This window comes from Halichoerus grypus, chromosome 8 (genome assembly GCF_964656455.1).
Source record: "Halichoerus grypus chromosome 8, mHalGry1.hap1.1, whole genome shotgun sequence".
Taxonomy (NCBI): Eukaryota; Metazoa; Chordata; class Mammalia; order Carnivora; family Phocidae; genus Halichoerus; species Halichoerus grypus.
This window is the reverse complement of record NC_135719.1, coordinates 147,542,048-147,554,137: the sequence shown is the minus strand read 5'-3', so window position 1 is coordinate 147,554,137 and position 12,090 is coordinate 147,542,048. Positions and strand designations below refer to the sequence as shown.

The window sequence follows — 12,090 nt, the reverse complement described above, 5'->3', positions numbered from 1 at the left end:
AATTCACTAATATTAATTTTAAAAACCCAATGATTCACAAAAAAATGAGTAAGAACATTGAATATTCTACATCTGTCCCTAGAATCATTTATCACATTGATATAATCTTTTTCATTAATCATTCTTAATCTATCATAAATGCATTAATAAATGTAACACTTGGTAATACCCCAGTATTTATCACTGGCCATGATCAGCCTTTCGAATTATATTCACACTATTAATAACACAGTAAACACCCCTTTTTTTTTTACAACCTGTCAAATGAAAACATGAGATTTATTACTCACATTGGTCTCTGTACACCTGAAACACAGATGCAACCAGAGAGATTGTGACCAAGAAAGAAATCTTCAACCAGCTTGAGGATGTCCTTCTGGGGGAATAGAAAGCAAAGCATGTTATATAAAAGAAAATCAGAAACCTCATCTGAATTGACCTTTCTTTTCCACATTGCATTCATTCTATCATTTAGGAATTTATTAATTTTCATTCTCTTAACAAAAGGAACCACCTCAAATTTAAGACTGACCTAAAAACTACAGTTGACTCATACTTAGGAGTTTTTATGATCCTTAGTCAAAGAGGTGATGCTCTTGATCCATTTATTTCTTAAGGGGCATCAGTATTTTCAATTTTTAGTAATAATAATTCTTGCCTCACCACATGTATTCACAGCTGGACAACGCTTCACTCTTTTTTTTTATTTTTGTATAGTTCATTAATAGTTCTATCATTGATCCATTTATAATACTAAATCTAAATTGATAAAACCAAGGCAAAAGGATGACCCTTATATATTCCCAGTATCTCTCTAAAATAGCATGTCCACAAGATGGCTCTGGCTAATGCCATCTCGTGTTGGACCTCAGAATCCCAGGCACATATTATTCACCATCCACACACATATGCTACCAGTTGCCACCAAAGGTTCAAGTTTGGGTCTCTTTTTCTTCATTCATTTCTACACTTATCAAATAAATCATTAATCCATTAATAGTAATAAAATAAATACATGATTCACAAAATCCAAGAAGATCCTTTCAGATCTCTAAAATCTCTTTATAGAATCATTTCCCACAGAGACTGATTCTGTTTCAGTAATCGACCTCTATATTGCCATTATTGGTTAATCAACACCATGGCTGATACCATATTTCTCACTGGGACATAGTTAACTTCTTAAAATTATGTTTCATACTATCTAAGATGACAACTTTGACCATTACTCACCTTGGTCTCTTTCCAACACGGAAGCAACAAGACAATCTTGACCACAGCCAATCAGCTTGGAGTTCCATTCTGAAGAGTACCAATTAGAAAAGGTGAGAAAAAGATTAAGACATTCTCTCCATTGATCCAAACTTTCCACCCTTCGTATATGTAGACATTAAGGTATTTACTAATGTATGGTAATATTTATTTGCCCGTCATAAAATAAACATCAAACTTTCAAGTTTCTCAGTTTAATAATTGAGTTTTTAAAATAAAGATCTCTCATTTTTTGAGACAAAATAAGTCGTTTAAAGTTAACAAATTAGTAACATTCAATATTTTCACAGTATTGTAAAACTACTATTTCTATGTAGTTTCAAACTACTTTCATCACTCCAAAATAAAATCCCATTCTCATTAAGCAGTCTTTCCCTACTCCTCCTGCCTCCAGCCCCGGGCAACTACCAATCTTTATTCTCTCTCTGTGGATTTATCTACATTGGATATTTTGTATAAATGGCGTCAGGCATGCTGTGACCTTTTCTGTCTGCCTCCTTTCACTTAGCACAATGTTTTCAAGGCACATCCGCATCGCAGCACAGATGACTACTTCATTCCTTTGCAGCCACTCTGGAAAACAGTATGGAGGTTCCTCAAAAAGTTAAAAATAGAGCTACCCTACAGCCCAGCAATTGCACTACTGGGTATTTATCCAAAGGATACAAACGTAGTGATTCGAAGGGACACCTGCACCCCAGTGGTTATAGCAGCAATGGCCACAATAGCCAAACTATGGAAAGAGCTCAGATGTCCATTGACAGATGAATGGATAAAGATGGGTGTATATATACAATGGAATGATACTCAGCCATCAAAAAAAAGAAATCTCGGCATTTGCAAGGATGTGGATGGAACTAGAGGGTGCTTTGCTAAGCGAAATAGTCAATCAGAGAAAGACAAGTATCATGATTTCACTCATATGTGGAATTTAAGAAACAAAGCAGAGGATCATAGGGGAAAGGAGGGAAAGAATAAAACAAGACAAAATCAGAGAGAGAGACAAACCATAAGAGACTCTTAACTCTAGGAAACAAACTGAGGCTTGCTTGAGGGAAGGGAGTGAGGGGATGGGGTAACTGGGTGATGAACATTAAGAAGGGCACATGATGTAATGAGTACTGGGTATTATATAAGACTGATAGTCCTCTCTCACTGTCTCTTTCTCTGTGTCAAATAAATAAATAAAATCTTATTTAAAAAGGGGGGGGTGCTTGGGTGACTCAGTCGTTAAGCGTCTGCCTTCGGCTGAGGTAGTGATCCTAGGGTCCTGGGATGAAGCCCCGCATGGGGCTCCCTGCTTGGTGGGAAGCCTTCTTCTCCCTCTCCCACTCCCCCTGTTTGTGTTCCTCTCTCACTGTCTCTCTCTCTCTGTCAAATAAATAAATAAAATCTTTAAAAAAAAAAAAAGACTGATGAATCACTGAACTCTACCTCTGAAACTAATTATACACTATATGCTAATTAATTGAATTTAAATTTTAAAAAAATAGAACTACCCTATGACTTAGCAATTGCACTACTCGTATTATTTATGCAAAGGATATATAGTGATTAGAAGGGGCACATGCACCCCAATCTTTATAGCAACAATGTCCACAGTAGCCAAACTATGGAAAGAGCCTAGATGTCCATCCACAGATGAATGGATAAAGAAGATGTGGTATATATATATACACACAATGGAATATCACTCAGCCATCAAAAAGAATGAAATCCTGCCATTTGCAACAATGTGGATGGAACTAGAGGGTATTATGCTAAACAAAATAAGTCAGTCAGAGAAAAACAAGTACCATATGATTTCACTCATATGTGGAATTTAAGAAAAAAACAGATGAACATAGGCAAAGGAAAAAGAAAATAAGATAAAAACAGAGAGGGAAATAAACCATTAAGAGACTCTTAACTACAGGAAACAAGCTGAGGGTTGCTCAAGGGTAGTTGGGTGGGGTGATGGGGTAACTGGGTGATGGGCATTGAGGGCACTTGAAGTAATAAGCACATGTTGTTATGTGCAACTGATGAATCACTAAATTCTACCTCTGAAACTAATAATACACTATACGTTAATTAAATTGAATTTACATTTAAAAATTTTTTCAAAATTTTTGAGTATAGTTGACACACAATGCTACATTAGTTTCAGGTGCACAACACATGATCCAACTTCGCTATACATTATGCTATGCTCAATATGCTATTACAATATCATTGACTATATTCCTTAATTTGTACCCTTTTATTCCCATGACTCAATAATTGACTATTACTGATCACTGTCTATATCATCCTTAGTCAAAAAGGTAAAATGCACTTGATCCACTTATTATCCATTCTAACATATTATTTCTCCTTACTACGTATTTTAATTATGAACAATACTTAACCCTCTTCATCTTTATTCATTTATACATTTATTTTGCCATTGATACTTTTATAATATTTCTAAAAACTCATTATCACAAAGAATAAGAACAAGTTCCTTGTATATTCCTGACCTCTGTCTATAGGAACACTTTGAACAGAGGGACTAGACTAGGTATCTTTGTGTTGGATGGACCTCAGACTTCCAGACACATAGCATTCATTGTATATGACTCATACGCCACCAGCTGTCATCATTGGTCCACACTCAGATCTCCTTTTCTTCATTCTCGTTTACATTTGCTTATTGTCAATTTATCAAGTCATTGATATAATAGAATAAGTATCTGTGAATCACAAAACTCAAGGACAAGATCCTTAAGTATCCCTAACAACTGTCTATAGAATCTTTTGCCTCACTGAATACACTTATTTGCCTAATGATCCTCATTGGGAACATATTGATTAGTTATCATAATGTTTCATGTCAACACCATATTTACCATTGAGCTATGTTTGGAATTCCTTGAATTTCTAATATGATACTGAATATCCTATACAAATCATCTAAACCAGAAGAATCTGACTGTCACTCACATTGTTCTCCATGCTCTTACACACAGGGGCATCCATGGGCACCTGATCACGGCCAAATGACTATGTAAGTTCAAGTTTATCCATTCTGAGGAATACAAAGCAGAACACACAATAACAGGCTGAGAGATTATTGATTCATACATTCCATCTTCAGTTAGTCATTTGGGAATACAGTGAATTGGGATCATATTTATTATTTTTCTCAAAATAAAACAAACAATAGCAAACCTAACACTAACATGAAATAAGAACTTTGGCTGTTATTGTCTATGTATCATTCTCAGCCAAAGAGTAAGACATGTGAACCATTTACATTTCTTAATGAACTGCAGCATTTTCAATATATGTTAATAGCTTTTATCACCTCACCACATAAACTAAAAGCAAACATATTTCACTCTATCTTATTTGTACTTGTACACTGATTATCTCTTTGGGCCATTTTTTACAGTAAAATCAAAACTCATAAACACAAAACAAGAAAATTATTCTTTTATTTTCCTAATATTTGTCTATAATATCATGTCAAACAGAGGCAATAGATTAGCTTTCTTTTTTTGTTGGACCTCAGAGTTTCAGACATGTAATATTCATCATCTATGACTCATACGCCACCAACTGTCATCATTGGTCCAAATCTGGACCTCTTTTCTCTTCATTCTCATCTGTATAAGTTCACTGACCAATACATGAATTCACTAATATTAATTCCTAAAACTCTATGGTTCACAAAAACCCGAATAAGAACCGTGAATATTCTATATCTGCCTATAGGATTATCTGCCACATTGATATATCTCTTTCATTAATTATCATCAAAGTTCCATATATGGATTAATACATACAATGCAGCAGACCAATCCCATATTTATCATTCCTGATGGTTGGCATTTCTTATTATATTTCACACTTTTAATAATATAGTGAATACTGAAAATAAATTCTCCAACGCAGACACGAAACTATTACTCACATTGGTCTCTGTGCTCATTACACCAAGAGGCAACCACAGAGCTCATGACCATGGAAGATGCTTCAACGCACTGAAGTCATGCACCCATTCTGAGGAGTACAGAGCAGAGCAGGAGATTTAAAAAAAAAAAAATTGAGGCCTTCTCTAAAATGGTCCTTGTTTTCCTCATTTCATTTACCCAATCATAAAGGTCCTTATTATTTTTCATAATTTATACACATATATAAGCATAAATATAAATGTAATGTTATGATCCTTAGAAAAATAGGGAACACTCTTGGTCCATTTATCTCTTAACCTGCATTGGTTTCTTTAGTTTATATTAATAGTTCTTGCCTCACCACATATATATTCATAGTTGGCAAGGCTTCTTCCATGGTTTTATTTAGTTATATATTTATTTATTGGCCCTATCAGTGATCCATTCATATATATAAAAAACATAGAAATTCATGAATCCGGGGTGCCTGGGTGGCTCAGTCGTTAAGTGTCTGCCTTCAGCTCAGGTCATGATCCCGGGGTCCTGGGATAGAGCCCCGCATCGGGCTCCCTGCTCTGTGGGAAGCCTGCTTCTCTCTCTCCCACTCCCCCTGCTTGTGTTCCCTCGCTCGCTATGTCTCTGTCTGTCAAATAAATAAATAAAATCTTTAAAAAAAAAAAAGAAAGAAATTCATGAATCCATGATTACTAGAACAATATTCTTGTATAATCCTAACATTGATCCACAGGATCAGTGTGTTGGACCTCAGACTTCCAGACACGTAGCATTCATCGTATATGACTCATACGCCACCAGCTGTCATCATTGGTCCATGCACAGGCCTCCTTTTCTTTATTCTCATATACATTTTTTAAGGATCAATTCATCAACTCACTATGGTAATTAAATAAATACCTATGAATCACAAAAGCCCAAGGACAAGGGCCTTCAGTATCCCTATCATTTTTCTTTAGAATCATTGCCTCATTGAAATACCTCCCATTAATCATCCTCAATGTTGTAAAGGTAGATTAATCAACATCATGTTTCATACATTTCCAATTTCATGACTGGATCATGGTTGGTCTTTTCTGTTTCACTGAATACTTGTTTTTAAATATTAAATAGAATCCCCTAAAGAAATCACCCAAAGTGAGATGAAAACATTGACTATTACTCACGTTGGTTCCATGTTCCTACAGGCAAATGTAGAGATCACGGCCAAGGCATACTACTTAAACCACCTTGGGTGTGTGCATTCTAAAAAGTAAAAAGCAGAATAGATAATAACATTAATGAGACATATTCTCTATTGATCCTTTCACTACATTTCATTACTCAGTAATATTAATTCAGGGTAATATGCATTTTACTTTTTCTTAAGAAAAACAAACATTGAACTTTCCACTAATCCAGAACAAGAATACTGGCCATTGTTTATATTATCTATAACAACATTCTTATGTAGAGGTAATACCCATGAACTATTTCTCTCTCACTCTTGCCTTACTACATTTTTTCTTTTATTAATTCACTTATTGTAATAGAATCAAAATTCATGAACACAAAGACCCCAGAACAAGATCCCTGTGAAATTCTAAATCTGTCTATAGGATCATTTCCAACAGAGGCAATAAACTAGATTTTTTTTATGTTGGACCTCAGAGTTCCAGACCTATTCATCAACCATGATTCATACGACACCAGCCATCATCATTGGTCCACCCTTGGCCTTTTATTCCTCACTCTCATCTACCTTTATTAATTCATCAATTTATCTGATAGTAATAAAATAAATACCTATGAAGCAAAAAAAAAAAACCTAAAATATAGGCCTTGAATGGTCCCACATCTGTCCATAGAATCATTTACTACATCATATATTTCATTGATTAATCACCCTTAAAGTCTCATATAGGGACTAATCAATGTAATGCAATGTAATACCAAATCCATATTTATCAATGGACCATGGGTGGCTTTCTTTTATTATATTTTATACTTTTCAAATACAGAGTGTATACCCATAAAAACTCACTCTTCAATGCACCAAACACATAGACAAGCAGACATCTTGTGACCATGATAGAATCCTGAAATCAGCTCCAGGGCATCCTTTCTGAGAAGTGGAAAATACAGAAGGTGATATTAAAAAAAAAAAAAAATTAGACCTTATCTTCATTGTCTTTGTTTTCCACATTTCATTTACTCATCCACTTAGCTATTTATTAATTTTCATAATTTACAATCCTTAACTTAGTCATATTTATTTATATTTTATTATTGATTCTTTCATTTCTTTATACTAAAAGAATCAAAATCCATGAACACAAAGACCAAGAACTTGATCCTCGTATGTTATTAATATCACTATGGTCATTTCCAACAGAGAAAAAAGACTAGATTTCTTGTTGTGTTGGACCTCAGAGTTCCCGACACATAGTATTCATCATCCATGACTCATACGCCACCAGCCGTCATCATCGGTTCAACACTGGCCCTTTTTCTTCACTCACTTCTACATTTCTTTACTGATTAACTTATCAATAAATCAATGACTATAAAATAAACATCTATGAATCAAAAACACTTGAAAATAAGACCCTTAAGCATCCCTAACATCTGACCATAGATTCATTGCCTCCTTGAAGATGTATTTCATTAATCATCTACAATGTTGCAAATAGTAGTTAATCAATATGATGTTTCATGTCAATTCTATATTTATCATGGGGCCATGGTTGGCCTTTTTTTATTAAATTTAAGTATTTCTTAATATTATACCTAACTCCTAAACAAACCACCAAAATAAGATAAGAAGTTTGTACTCACACTGGTCTCCATCTCCTACATATAGAGCTCATAATCATGGAAGATGCTTTAATCAGCTTGGTGTGGCCACTCTGAGAAGTACAGAGCAGAGAAGATGAAAAAAAAGAAAGAGATATTATCTCTCCATTAATCCTTCCATTTCACCTTTTGTTTAGTCAGTAATTTAGGTATTTATTATTTTGGGGTAATATTTATTAATATTTCCCTTAAGAAAATGAAAATCAAATTTGTCACTGAGCCAGAACAGGAACAATGATCATTATGTGTACTTTCTATATAATCATTAGCCAAAGAAGTCACACTTTTGAACCATGTCTTTCTTAATTGGCTCAATGTTTTTAACATCTATTAATAGATTCTCTTATGTCATGACACATTTGCATGATTGAACAATGTTTTACTTATTCATATTTATTTATATTTTTTATTAATTGTTTATAATTTTAATATATCCAATTATGATAACAGAATCAAAACCCATGAACAAAAAGACCAAGAACATGGTCCTTATATATTCTTAACATCTGTCTATAGGGCCATTTCCAATAGAGGCAGTAAACTAGATTTTCTTTGTTGGACCTCAGAGTTCCAGACACGTATCATTCATTATGCATGATTCATACGCCACCAGCCATCATCATTGATCCAAGCTTGAGCCTCTTATTCTTCACTTTCATCAATATTTGTTTATGAATTAATTTACCAATTCCCTGATAATAATAAAACAAATACCTATGATTAAAAAAAAAACAAGAATAAAGGCTCTAAATATCCCTACATCTGCCTATACAATCATTTACCACTTTAGTATATTTCTTATATTAATTATCCTCAATGTTTCATATAGTAGCATATTTCTCATTGGGCCACAGTTGGCTTTCTTTGCTTATACAAAATACATCTTATTAAAACACTGAATATTCTTTTTAAAAAATAACCATTCAAACTAAGAGCATCATAACTATTACTCACATTCGTGTCTGTGTTCCTAACAATGGAGCCAACCACAGGGAATCAGCTCAAGTGTATCCATTCTGAGGAGTACAAAGCAGAAGAGATTATTTAAAAAATTGAGACATTCTCTCCATTTAGCCTTGCTTTCACATTTCATTGACTCGCCCATTTGATTATTTACTAATTTTTCATAATATTTTTTTAGTTTCCTCTTAACAAAATGAACAAATTCGCCCATGAGACTGGTCTGTGACAACCAAAGTGACTATTATTAATCAGTGCCTGTATGATCCCTGCACAGAGGTAACAGTTGATCCATTTAATTCTTAATGGACTTCTGTGATTTCAATTAATATTAATAGTATTTCTTGCCTCACCACATTTTTTTAGTTTAACAATGCTTCATCTTTTTATATTTACTGATTTATATATTTATTTATGGTTCTATCATTGACCATTTATAGATATGAAATCGAAACCAGGTATATGTAGTAAAATAATAAAATCCTTGTGTATTCCTAATATCTGTCCACAGGACTATTTCCAACAGAAGGAATGCCTAGATTTCTTATTTGTTGGACCTCAGAGTTTCAGACACGTAATATTCATCATCCATGACTCATACGCCACCCTTTGTCATCATTGGTCCAGAACTGGCCCTCTTCTTCTCCACTAATTTCTACATTTGTTTACTGATTAATTCCTCATTTCATTAGTAATTAGGTAATTTTGAATCACAAAAACTTAAGAACAAGATTTTTAAGTATCTCTAATAGCTACCTACAGGATCATTTACTACATTGATTATATCTCTCATTAATCATTCTTAATTTTGCAATCATCAACAATAGTGTTCAGGACAATGCCATATTTATCACTGGGCCATGGTTGGCTTTCATGGATCCTTTAAAAAGGACCAAAACCACGACAAATTCTTAGACCATACTCACATTGATCTCTAGGCTCCTAGGTAACCAGAGAGCTCAAGACCATGGAGATGCTTAAACTGGCTGGGAGCATCCACTCTGAGAGTATAAAAACAAATGATAAAAAAGATTTGAAATATTCTCTCCATTTATCCTTGCATGCCTCCTTTCATTTTATTTGTCATTTAAGTATGTATTAAATTGTTATGTATTTTTCTTGAGGTAACAAACAACGTTGAACAAGGCCCTGGCCAAACAAGAAAATAGGCTATGATTTACACTGTGCATATCAACCTTAGCCAAAGAGATAACACCTTTAGGACATTTATTTCCTAATGGAAGTCAGTGTTTTTAATATATATTAATAACATTTCTGGCCTCACCATATATTTTCAAAATTGGATAATGCTTTATTTTCTTGCTTTATTTGTTTGTTTGATTCTTTTGTTGATCCACTTACAATAATAGAATCAAATTCTGTGAACACAAAAACTAAGATCTTTAAATATTCCTAACATCTCTTCATTGGATCATTTCCAGCAGAAGATATAGACTAGATTTCTTATTGTGCTGGACCTCAGAGTTCCAGTTACATAGTATTCATCATCCATGACTCATACTCCACCAGTCATCATCATTGGTCCAGGACTGGCCCTCATTATCTTCAATCATGTGCACATGTTTTAATGATTAATTCATCAATACCCTAATGATAATAAAATGCATAAAGGTCATGAAAACTTGAGACAAGATCCTTGAATATCTCTAACATTTCTGTACAGAATTACATACCACTGATTATATCTTAATTGTCCATAATATTTCCTATAGAGATTAATACAATACTTCATATTAATACCATTTTACTATTTGAATGTGACCAAATAATGTCTCCATAAATAAAGGGAGGTTTAAATCAACTGTGACTCAAAATTGAAATTGAATAATACATTTTACACTAATTAATTGAATAATTAACTGTGAAAATGAATAAAATGGTCTTGCTTTTTTCTCTTTAATTGACCACGGATGTGCTGAACTGGCTCACATATGACCTTCATTCATTTTATTTGTATATGTAGCAATTTATTCCCTTTCAATAATGGAGTTAACACCCATGACAGACTGCCAAACCAGAAGCAATTACCTTGACTGTTACTTACATAAGTTTCTACACTCCATAATTAATTCATCATGCATCCATTCTGTAGAGTATAAAGCAAATATAAAAGCAAATAGATTCAATGATATAGATGATAGATATAGAACAGCCTAGATTCAGATATTTTGGTCAAGTCAACAATAAATGATTAGAAATAAACCTTAGTGCCTGTTATGTATTAAAACTCAAAACAGCATATTTATTGCTTGATTGATCCACCCATTACATTTAACTGATACAAAGAACCCCTCTGAAACCAGCACCAGATAAAAGAATAAGAACCATGACTACTACTCATATCTGTTTCTATGTCCCCTACTTGGCCAGGTGACGCTCTATCTTCTTTCTAAATGGATCTTGCTTGGAAAGAACTAGGCTAATCTGAATCCTAGAGTCCAGCACATTCTCAACAATTGTGCATCCTTATCCCACCTCTACATGTGTATGTAGGAACACAGTTACATATGGAGTCATTTATCTTCTGCTTTTTTAAAGAAACTTCACCAAACCAGAAAAAGAAATCCTATCTAAATATATTCACCATTCCCAAAATTTAAGAGCATAAGACTTATTTTCTTTATCTGGAGAGCAATTGTGTAGAACTGGATTAATCACTGTCCTTGCTTCATAACACATGCTTCTCATGATCCAAATAATTGATTAAAACGTTAACTTATTCTTTTATATATATACAATAATATCACTAATATTTGTGACTCCACAGAAACAGGACAATATTAATGCCTGTCCATAGTTTCTTAGGCACAGAAAAAAAGATCAGATTATTTTTTTCCTGTTTTCTTTTTTTTTTATTAAAACATAGCGAAGATCATTGGATTAGTAGTAACTGGTCATATGACACATTCTCAACATAAGTCCATGTGCAAGCCCTCTCTCAATTATGCAGTTATTTAATCAATAATTAATTTTAAGTAAATGTTTTGCTCTTCTCTTAGTAAAACAAAAAACCAACAACCCAAAAAAACAACGTGGGTTCTTATATCCATTTATCTAAATTCTCTTTACC

General features: G+C 33.5%; 1 long non-coding RNA gene and 9 other non-coding genes across 18 annotated transcripts in view; all 10 read right to left on the bottom strand.

Annotated features, from left to right (window-relative positions):
- Positions 1–12,090, bottom strand: part of LOC144378889 (uncharacterized) — an 83,113-nt gene that overhangs the window by 25,001 nt on the left and 46,022 nt on the right. For 8 of the 9 annotated variants that reach the window (XR_013440834.1, XR_013440832.1, XR_013440831.1 and 5 more), the window contains 11 exons: positions 11,065–11,106; positions 9,926–10,000; positions 8,994–9,055; positions 8,022–8,092; positions 7,228–7,308; positions 6,371–6,449; positions 5,210–5,298; positions 4,237–4,321; positions 1,754–1,845; positions 1,234–1,302; positions 291–376 (listed from right to left, as the gene is read on the bottom strand). This is a non-coding gene — a long non-coding RNA (uncharacterized LOC144378889). The remainder of the gene's footprint in view (positions 1–290; positions 377–1,233; positions 1,303–1,753; positions 1,846–4,236; positions 4,322–5,209; positions 5,299–6,370; positions 6,450–7,227; positions 7,309–8,021; positions 8,093–8,993; positions 9,056–9,925; positions 10,001–11,064; positions 11,107–12,090) is intronic. The other variant, XR_013440833.1, reaches the window with a different exon arrangement.
- Positions 862–935, bottom strand: LOC118537322 (small nucleolar RNA SNORD113/SNORD114 family). Its single transcript, XR_004918077.1, has one exon. It is a non-coding gene; the product is annotated as a small nucleolar RNA SNORD113/SNORD114 family (small nucleolar RNA).
- LOC118537284 (small nucleolar RNA SNORD113/SNORD114 family) lies at positions 3,830–3,904 on the bottom strand. Its single transcript, XR_004918041.1, has one exon. It is a non-coding gene; the product is annotated as a small nucleolar RNA SNORD113/SNORD114 family (small nucleolar RNA).
- Positions 4,797–4,871, bottom strand: LOC118537303 (small nucleolar RNA SNORD113/SNORD114 family). The gene has a single exon (XR_004918058.1). It is a non-coding gene; the product is annotated as a small nucleolar RNA SNORD113/SNORD114 family (small nucleolar RNA).
- On the bottom strand, positions 5,948–6,022 carry LOC118537314 (small nucleolar RNA SNORD113/SNORD114 family). The gene has a single exon (XR_004918071.1). It is a non-coding gene; the product is annotated as a small nucleolar RNA SNORD113/SNORD114 family (small nucleolar RNA).
- On the bottom strand, positions 6,844–6,913 carry LOC118537305 (small nucleolar RNA SNORD113/SNORD114 family). Its single transcript, XR_004918060.1, has one exon. It is a non-coding gene; the product is annotated as a small nucleolar RNA SNORD113/SNORD114 family (small nucleolar RNA).
- Positions 7,606–7,680, bottom strand: LOC118537296 (small nucleolar RNA SNORD113/SNORD114 family). Its single transcript, XR_004918052.1, has one exon. It is a non-coding gene; the product is annotated as a small nucleolar RNA SNORD113/SNORD114 family (small nucleolar RNA).
- On the bottom strand, positions 8,595–8,669 carry LOC118537290 (small nucleolar RNA SNORD113/SNORD114 family). The gene has a single exon (XR_004918047.1). It is a non-coding gene; the product is annotated as a small nucleolar RNA SNORD113/SNORD114 family (small nucleolar RNA).
- On the bottom strand, positions 9,551–9,625 carry LOC118537283 (small nucleolar RNA SNORD113/SNORD114 family). The gene has a single exon (XR_004918040.1). It is a non-coding gene; the product is annotated as a small nucleolar RNA SNORD113/SNORD114 family (small nucleolar RNA).
- On the bottom strand, positions 10,472–10,546 carry LOC118537288 (small nucleolar RNA SNORD113/SNORD114 family). The gene has a single exon (XR_004918045.1). It is a non-coding gene; the product is annotated as a small nucleolar RNA SNORD113/SNORD114 family (small nucleolar RNA).